Source organism: Marmota flaviventris, chromosome 10 (genome assembly GCF_047511675.1).
Source record: "Marmota flaviventris isolate mMarFla1 chromosome 10, mMarFla1.hap1, whole genome shotgun sequence".
NCBI lineage: Eukaryota > Metazoa > Chordata > Mammalia > Rodentia > Sciuridae > Marmota > Marmota flaviventris.
Window position 1 is genome coordinate 28,280,799 of NC_092507.1, and position 7,835 is coordinate 28,288,633.

The window sequence follows — 7,835 nt, forward strand, 5'->3', positions numbered from 1 at the left end:
TCCTCCTCCCCCACATCATTAAGGCACACACACACACAAAGGCATGAACCAAAACCAAGGAGCTTATTGGCCAACTTAGGGGTAGGAAAACTACAGCCCATTGGGCAAATTCCCCCAGCTGCCTGTTTGAATATGGCCCAAGAGCTAAGATTGGACTTTACATTTTTAAATGGTTAAAAAAGCCAAAGTAGTGGGGCACAGTGGCGCGTGCCTGTATGCCTGTAATCCAAATGGCTCGGGAAGTTGAGACAGGAGGATCGAGAGTTCAAAGCCAGCCTCAGCAATAGCGAGCTGTGTGAGACCCTGTCTCTAGATAAAATACAAAATAGGGCTGGGGATGGGACTCAGTGGTCGAGTGCCCCTAAGTTCAATCCCCAGTACCAAAAAAAAAAAAAAAAAAGCCCTTTGTGACACATAAAAGTGATATGAAATTTGACTTTCAGTGTTCATAAATAAACTTTTATTGAAACACAGCCACACTGTTTGTCTATATATGGCATTTGGCTATTTTTGCACTGAGAGGGAGATGAGTTGAAGCAACAGATGACATATGACCACAAAGCCTAAAATATTTAATCCCTGGCCCTTGACAGAAACAGCCTGCCCACATCCCCCATTGCAGGGGACTAGAGTGTGTTCTGGCATTGAATGGGCATACAACTAACTATTAGATAACTATATAGTTACCATTGTTCTCTGAGTGAACAATTGTTTATCCCAATATAGATATTTTGGTTTTTCCACCCTGAGGGGATTCAAGCAAGGGGCCCCTGCAATCTGAATGTAGCTGATGTTTTTATGGGCCAGCAGGGGGCGCTCTGCAGGGGTTTAAATTTCATGGGGAGGGTCTAGAGAGCCTGTGCCAGAGAGCAAATCTGGTCTAGGGCAGCAGTACCTATTCTGTGCTCAACTCTCTGGCCAAGCTCTGGGATTTTTTTTTTTTAATCCCAAAGGAGAAGGGGCTTCAAGTAGAAACCTAAAAAGCTCCTTTATCCAGAGTCTGTGAGACTGGCTTTGGTTACTTTGAGTCAAAGCATATGGCACAAAGCAGAAGGAAGAGTGCCACACTGATACCCTGGTACTGAAGTGGGAAAAGAATATGTCAGGTGTAAGTTTGGCCACTAGCTAGCAGTGGCAGAGCCAGAATACCTGGGTTCCAATTCTAACCTCACCATTTTTTTAGCTGTGTGCCTGGGGTCACATCTTTTCTTTCAGCTCTTTGTCTCAGTTTCCTCCTCTGTAAAACAGGCATGATCATGGTACCCATCTCCCAGGCCTGTATCATGGGTTAAGTAAAACACAGCAAAGAAAAGGCTTAGAAGGGCCTAAGGGCTATAAAAATGTTTGCCATTATGATTATGTTTCCAACTTCATCCACAGCCTTAGGAGAGACTTGGGAAAAGGCAGGGGATGCAGTAACGAACCCCACCATCTCTGCTCTCAGGAGCTTACGTTCAGTTGGGGGATGCAGCCACAAATGTGGTAAAGGCGTATAGATGTCCACAAGAAAATGCAGAGGCTAGTCCTGGTGAGGGAGGCTGCTTCACAGAAGCATAGTAATTTGCTCTGGGAGTAATTTGCTAAATATGAGCAGGAGGTCTATGGATGAGAGTGTGAGGGAAACCTATTGGGGGAGGGGGAGCCACCTCCAGAACAGCACCAAAAGGGGAGGTTCGTTTGTATTGGGCACCAGTGAGGAATTCAGAGCCGAAGAGTCAAATAGGGTAGGAGAGGCAGGAGACGCTTCTGGAATGGTGGGTGGTCATAGCCAGCAGTGGCCCAGTGACAGAAAGATCAAGGTCAGGTTGTTTTGGACCCTATTTGTCAACAATCTTTGAGGTAGCCTCTTTTTTGTTCCCAGAAAGAAAAAGAAGTTAAGTCCCATTAATAACATGAAACCTTTTCATTTATTCAGTATCTAGCCTGTAATTGCAAAAAAAAAAACAGATGCCATTGGTCAACTATATGTGGACCAGGCACATTGTGGCCATGAAGAACCTGCAGCTACACATCAAAAGGAAACATGCAAAGGGTGATAGTGGAGGGAGCCCTCAGGGCTAGCCAGGAGAGCAGGAAAGTCAAGGTCAGCCAGCATGAGGAGGGATCTGGAAGGATCAGAGGGACAAAGCAGGTTTGAAAAAAAAAAATAGGAGGAGGGCGGGAGAAGGGTGCACCATGGGAATGCAGGGAGAATGTGTTTGTAAGAAATTGAGATGCAATGTCTGTGGACGTTTTGTTGGTTTGGTGGCGGGCAAAGAATTGTAAATATGCGTGGTAAGCAAATACCTCGTACAATAAAATATCTTGCGAGAATGATGTGAGGGCATGAGAGAAATCCAGCACAGTCTATCGGCAGCAGTCCTGCCCTTGGGAGAAAGGCCAAGTGTATGTTCAAGGTGGTTGTTGCCAGAGTCTCCAGGCCCCTGGGACATATCTGAGATCTGAGCCAGATGGGCTCTGTGCATCTCAACCTGGTACAGCGGCTTTGTCTTCTGCTTTCCCATCCGAAGTGGGGAGGCACGGCTGTCCTCCTCCCCGCAGAGCCAGCCCTGGAGTGGCCAGGCAGGCTGGGATTCCACTCTGCTGCTCAGAGAGAGGTGGGAACCACTCACTTTGGGCTCTCAGTGTCAATGGCTCCCAAGCGCCACAGTGCATCAGGACAAGTGTCCTTGAGCAGCGTGACTCAGGCTCAGTAGGGAACCCTTAGCTATGTGTGAAGCCCTCAGAGATAAACCTAATAACAGAGATGTTCCCATTAAAACGTCGGGTTCTGCAACCCTCGTGAGCCTGCTCTTCTGTTGGCCCTGACGCTAAGTCCACCCTCTTGCAATCCTCCCGGATGAGACAGTGGCGTCCAACCGCCCAAATGGCCATCCCCGTGCACCCACGAGGCTGGGACGGGACCAGCTGAGTCCCAGCTCGTGGATCCACTCACCCAGTCTGTCCCAGTCTCTTCCCGTCTATCTTGCTCCAGCCCCCAGTCCCTGAAAGAACGCTCCCCATGGTCCCTGGGGTTGTGACACCCTCATTGTCACCCCTTTTGCCAAGTGAGCCTTCCAGGGCTGGCCTGGGAAAGCACTTCTGTTGTTTCTCGAGCTGCCAGCTCGTTCGACAGGCTTGGATCTGGTCTGGTTGCTCCAGCATCACCTAACCCCCTCCTCTGCCCCCAGTCCCTGTTCCCCCTCCTCCTGTCCCTGTGCCCGGAGGCTGCGGCTTATTCCTTTTGGAGATGAACTCATTGTTGACTTTAACTCACTTCGATGTCTCCCAGGGAAGCATGTTGGCGGGAGGCCCGCCCCAGCTCCTTGAAGAAGACAGCCGGGCCAGGGCCAAGACGGGGTGCCAGCGGCCTTGGAACTGCCAAAATGTCTCCCATTTTTATGGACAGGCCTGGCTCCACCTGAAGACATTCCAAGTACTCAATCAGCAGCCCGTGGTACGTATTGGGTTGCAGAGGGAGCCCTCAGAAGCCAGCCCCTTCAGGAGGCAAAGCAGCCAAGGCACCGGCCTTCTCCATGGATCCAGCTGATGTTCAACAGATGGAAAAAGTGCATCCCAATGACGATAATCAATAATCAAAGACTGGCAGCTGCCGGGAGCCAGCCTGGGGAGTTCTTGGGGGCTGGGCTCTGCCCTCTTTTGCACACCAGATTGAGTCCAGCCAGGAATCCATCTCACCCACCTCCCTGCACGAAGCCCCGGGAGAGCAAGCAGGCGAGGGAGGAACCATTTTTTACATACTTTCTCTTTCAAAATGTAGTCCTGTTTCGCAATATCCTACTTAAGTTCTGGAAGGCTCTAGGGCATAACCCAAGACACCTTCTCCAGCCATTGGCTGGACTCTCTGTTGGTGGTGGCCACCAACCTCGTAGGTTAGGGGTGCCAGAGAAAGAAGAGGTTCTGATTTACTAGTTCTCCCAGAGTCCCCCACTAGAGTCCCCCACTAGCACCGGCATCCGAGGGTCTGTTGAGGGCAGGTCACTAACTCAGTGCTGAAGGAGCTTCAGCTGAGCCTCCAGCCAAGTCTTGTTATTTTTTTCCCCTATGCTGTGTTGGCTTTTTCCCCTGGGGGAGCTAGCAGGAGGCCACACCGGGACAGGTGCACCCTGCTCAGGTATGCTCGCGTCTCAGCAACCCCGAGGCATCTGATCTTCAGGTCCTCTCTACTCCTCGACAACTGGGCTTTTGTTCTGGCTCACTTTGCCTGGCAGTAGTAACAGTGCTGTCATCTTCCATGAATCCTTGGAGTCCCTCAAGATGGAACCTGTTCTCCTTCCTCAGCACCACGCACTAATGTGTCTACTTGTTGCCCATTTATCTCTCATAAGGACTATAACTGGAAGGTCAGAGGCAAAAAGCCAGTACCTGGAGCCCTGGCCCTGTGTCAGGGGCTTATAACAAGGCCCAAGAGGCTGACCCTTTCCCTGAATTCCCTCTCATTCCTCCTAAACCAACCCAAACAAACCAGAGGAGGAAAACAATCCCCAGTTTAAAAAATATATATATATCTAGAAAACACAACCTCATCACCCAAAATAATGAAATGGAAAACAAATCCATCCCCCGGAGACTTAGTCTAAAACATACCAGAGCTGGAACCGGGTAAGGTGGCCAGAAATGTGTTAGTCTGGGCAAGTCTGTGACCCTGGAGAGGATAAAGCCAACATTTTCCAAGTAACAGTGTGGTCAGATAACCAGATACAATCATGGGCTGTTGTTGCCTAAACCTGGGAGCAGGGTCAGGCTCACCTAGATCTCAACACAGACTCCCTCTCTCCAGCCCTTGCTCATCCCCAACCAAAGCACAAAGTGTGATTTCTGGACCGGCTCTGGTTGCTTCCAGTCCTAGGGTCTCTGCCTCAAGTGGGATGCCTCCTGGGGCTGTGGAAGGATACTCACTCCTCACCTTGAAACCCACACTCCCCTCCAGCTCCAAAAACCTTAGAGTGAGACACACAAGAATAGGTCCTGGGGGGCATGGTATTGAAGGATGCGCTGGGTTCACAACTGGAAGCCCCCTGGGTACCAATAGCAAAACGCACTCTGGCTACTGCTTCTCCAGATGTGGAAGCTGAGGTGTGGAATGTGGTCAGCGGGCTCAGGACTTCCTGGAACCACACTGTCCCTCCCTGAGCTGCCTGGAGCTTCAGGAGACGGGGGTTCAAGAAGGTGACTTGAAGAAGCCGAGGCTCAGAAGATCAAAAAGTGATCAGGAGGCCCCAGCTCATTCCTGGGCGTGACTAAGCTTCTGGGTTCTCATGTGGTTGTTGCTTTAAAAGAGCGCTATAGCAGCGCTTCTCACCGTTGAAGGCGTGCGTGAGTTACCTGGGGGATCTGGTGGTAAGGCAGCACATTCTTCACATCTGGGTGGGGCCTGGGAGTCTACATTTTTAACAGGCTCTCAAATGAGGCCAAGATTGCGGGTCCATGGCCACACTTGGAGTTGCCTAAGGATCTGGCAGATTGGAACAAACCCGAACCAGAGACAGCCAAGATATACAAGGCCTGAAGATTGACACCAGCAGAAAGAGAAAGAAACAATGGTATCCGCGGACTGCAGCCAGAGACTGCAGTGGGAACAGAAAAAGCTACCGTGACAAAAAGAGGACCCCGAAGAGGACACAGAAACAGCGAGGGGTGACGAAAGAGACAGCAAAAAGTAGCGATGGAAGGTTGGCACAGACAGAGCCAAGGTCAGGGGGCGGGGCAAAGGGAGAGAGGCTGGAGCTGGCCGGGGCAGCCTGGGCTCCAAAGCCCCACCAACCAGCAGTGAAAGGGGCCACAGGCCATAGACACTTCCTCTCCCACCCACCCCTTCCATATCCAGTGTATTGCCACAATCTGCCAGTTTTACTCTCCAAATATCTTTGACTTAAGTCATCTTCTCTCCTTTTCCACCACTACCACCCTAGACCAAGCCCCCAACCTCTCTCCCCTGGATGACAGCAGAACTCCCAGGAAGCCTTTAATCTTTCACACTACAGACAACATGATCTTTAAAAAATGCAAATCTGGTTATGTTGACTTACTGCTGACAATGCTTCAGCAACCTCCCTGGCTCTGAGAACAAAGGCCCAACTCCAGAGGACCTTTCTGGAATCATCTGGCCTCCCTTGCCCTCAGGCCTTCCAGCTATACTGGCTTTCTTTGAGTTTCTTGAAACACCAAGCTTCTTTCTGCCACAGGACATATGCATGTGTTGTATCTTTTATAGGGAACTGTACTGCAGTGGCCAGTAACCACATATGGCCATTGAGCACTTGAAATATGGCTAGTGTGCAACTAAAGAGCTAAATTTTTTTAATACTATTTAATTTTTAATTAATTAAATTTACATTTAAAAATATCTCATTCAGGGGACTGGAGTTGTGGCTCAGTGATATAGCACTTGCCTCGCATGTATGAGGCACTGGGTTCGATTCTCAGCACTGCCTATAAATAAATGAATAAAAGAAAGGTATTATTGATATCTAAAAAAATTTTTTTCAAAAAAATCCAAATCAGAAGACTTAAGTATTCCTAAAACAACTCGGGTATGCAAATCTTCTGTTTCAACCTTAATTTTTATGCAGTCTAAATACAGATTAAATATCTCTGATGAAAATTTAGCATCCAAGCCTGATTCAGTAGTCGTGCCTGTATAATCCCAGCCACTTGGGAGGCTGAGGCAGGAGGATCACAAGTTTAAAGCTAGCCTCAGTCATTTAGGGAGGCCCCCAGCAACCTAGAGACCCTGTCTCAAAATAACAAATAAAAATGGCTGGGGATGCGGCTCCGTGGTTAAGTGCCCCTGGGTTCAATCCCTGGTGTCCCCTCAAAAACGAAAGAAAATTCAACATCCAAATTAAGTTAGGCTGTAGGTGTAAAAATTTGCACAGGATATTGATTTGGTTTTTAAAAAGTAAAAGATCTCTCTAACGATTTTGTTGATTACATGTTTGAAAGGTGATATTTTGCACATATTGGGTTAGTTCGTAGCTATTTGGTTAGATAAGTTGTGGCTTCTAGAAATTTGTGAATTATCTACATGGCTCATGTATTGCTATGGGACACGCCGTGTCGCGTGCTGTCCCTCCACTCTTTCCCATCCTTCAGAGCTGGGCCCAAGGACTGCCTCCTCCGACCGGCCTCCCTCAGGGGCTTATTTCCTGGTATTCACGTCCACAGCTCCAAGTCCAGCCAGTGTTGGCCTGCCCTTCACGCCCACCATTTGCAATTAGGAATCTGCTTCTCTGCTGAGGGGATGCAGGCCTGTCTGCAACCAAATCTCTGAGGTGCAGGAGAGCCGCGCTGCATCTGCCTGGCTCCCTGCTGCAAACCCTGCACCTCATCCAGAGCCCAGAGGGTGCCGCATGCCACAGGAAGTCAGTCCACCCATCCTTCCTTTCAACCTGACCTCTCCTCCTCCTCCTTCTTTTTTTTATCAACATGATTGTGTATGTTTTTTTTTTTTTAAGTTGTAGATGGACATAATTCTTTTATTTATTTTTTATATGGTGCTGAGGATCAAACCCAGAGCCTCACACATACCACTGAGCCACAACCCCAGCCCCTCTCCCTCCTTCTTGATGGCTCTAGGATTTACTGTTCCCTTTGGTTTAGTCCCCAGCCATCTCAGAGAGCCTGTGCACCCCTTTTCCCTGGGAAAGCCACCTTAGCCCTTCAGGACACAGACTCTGCCCTCCCAGGTGGGAAGTCCTCCTTTAGAGCTGGCCTAGAGCCCTTTGCTCCTCCTTAGGGTTCTTAGAGCAGTACCTCTTGAACTGGGAAGTGCTTGCTGATGACCTGGACCCCCCCTTCAAATGCAGACTCTGGCTCATCAGGTGTGGGATGGG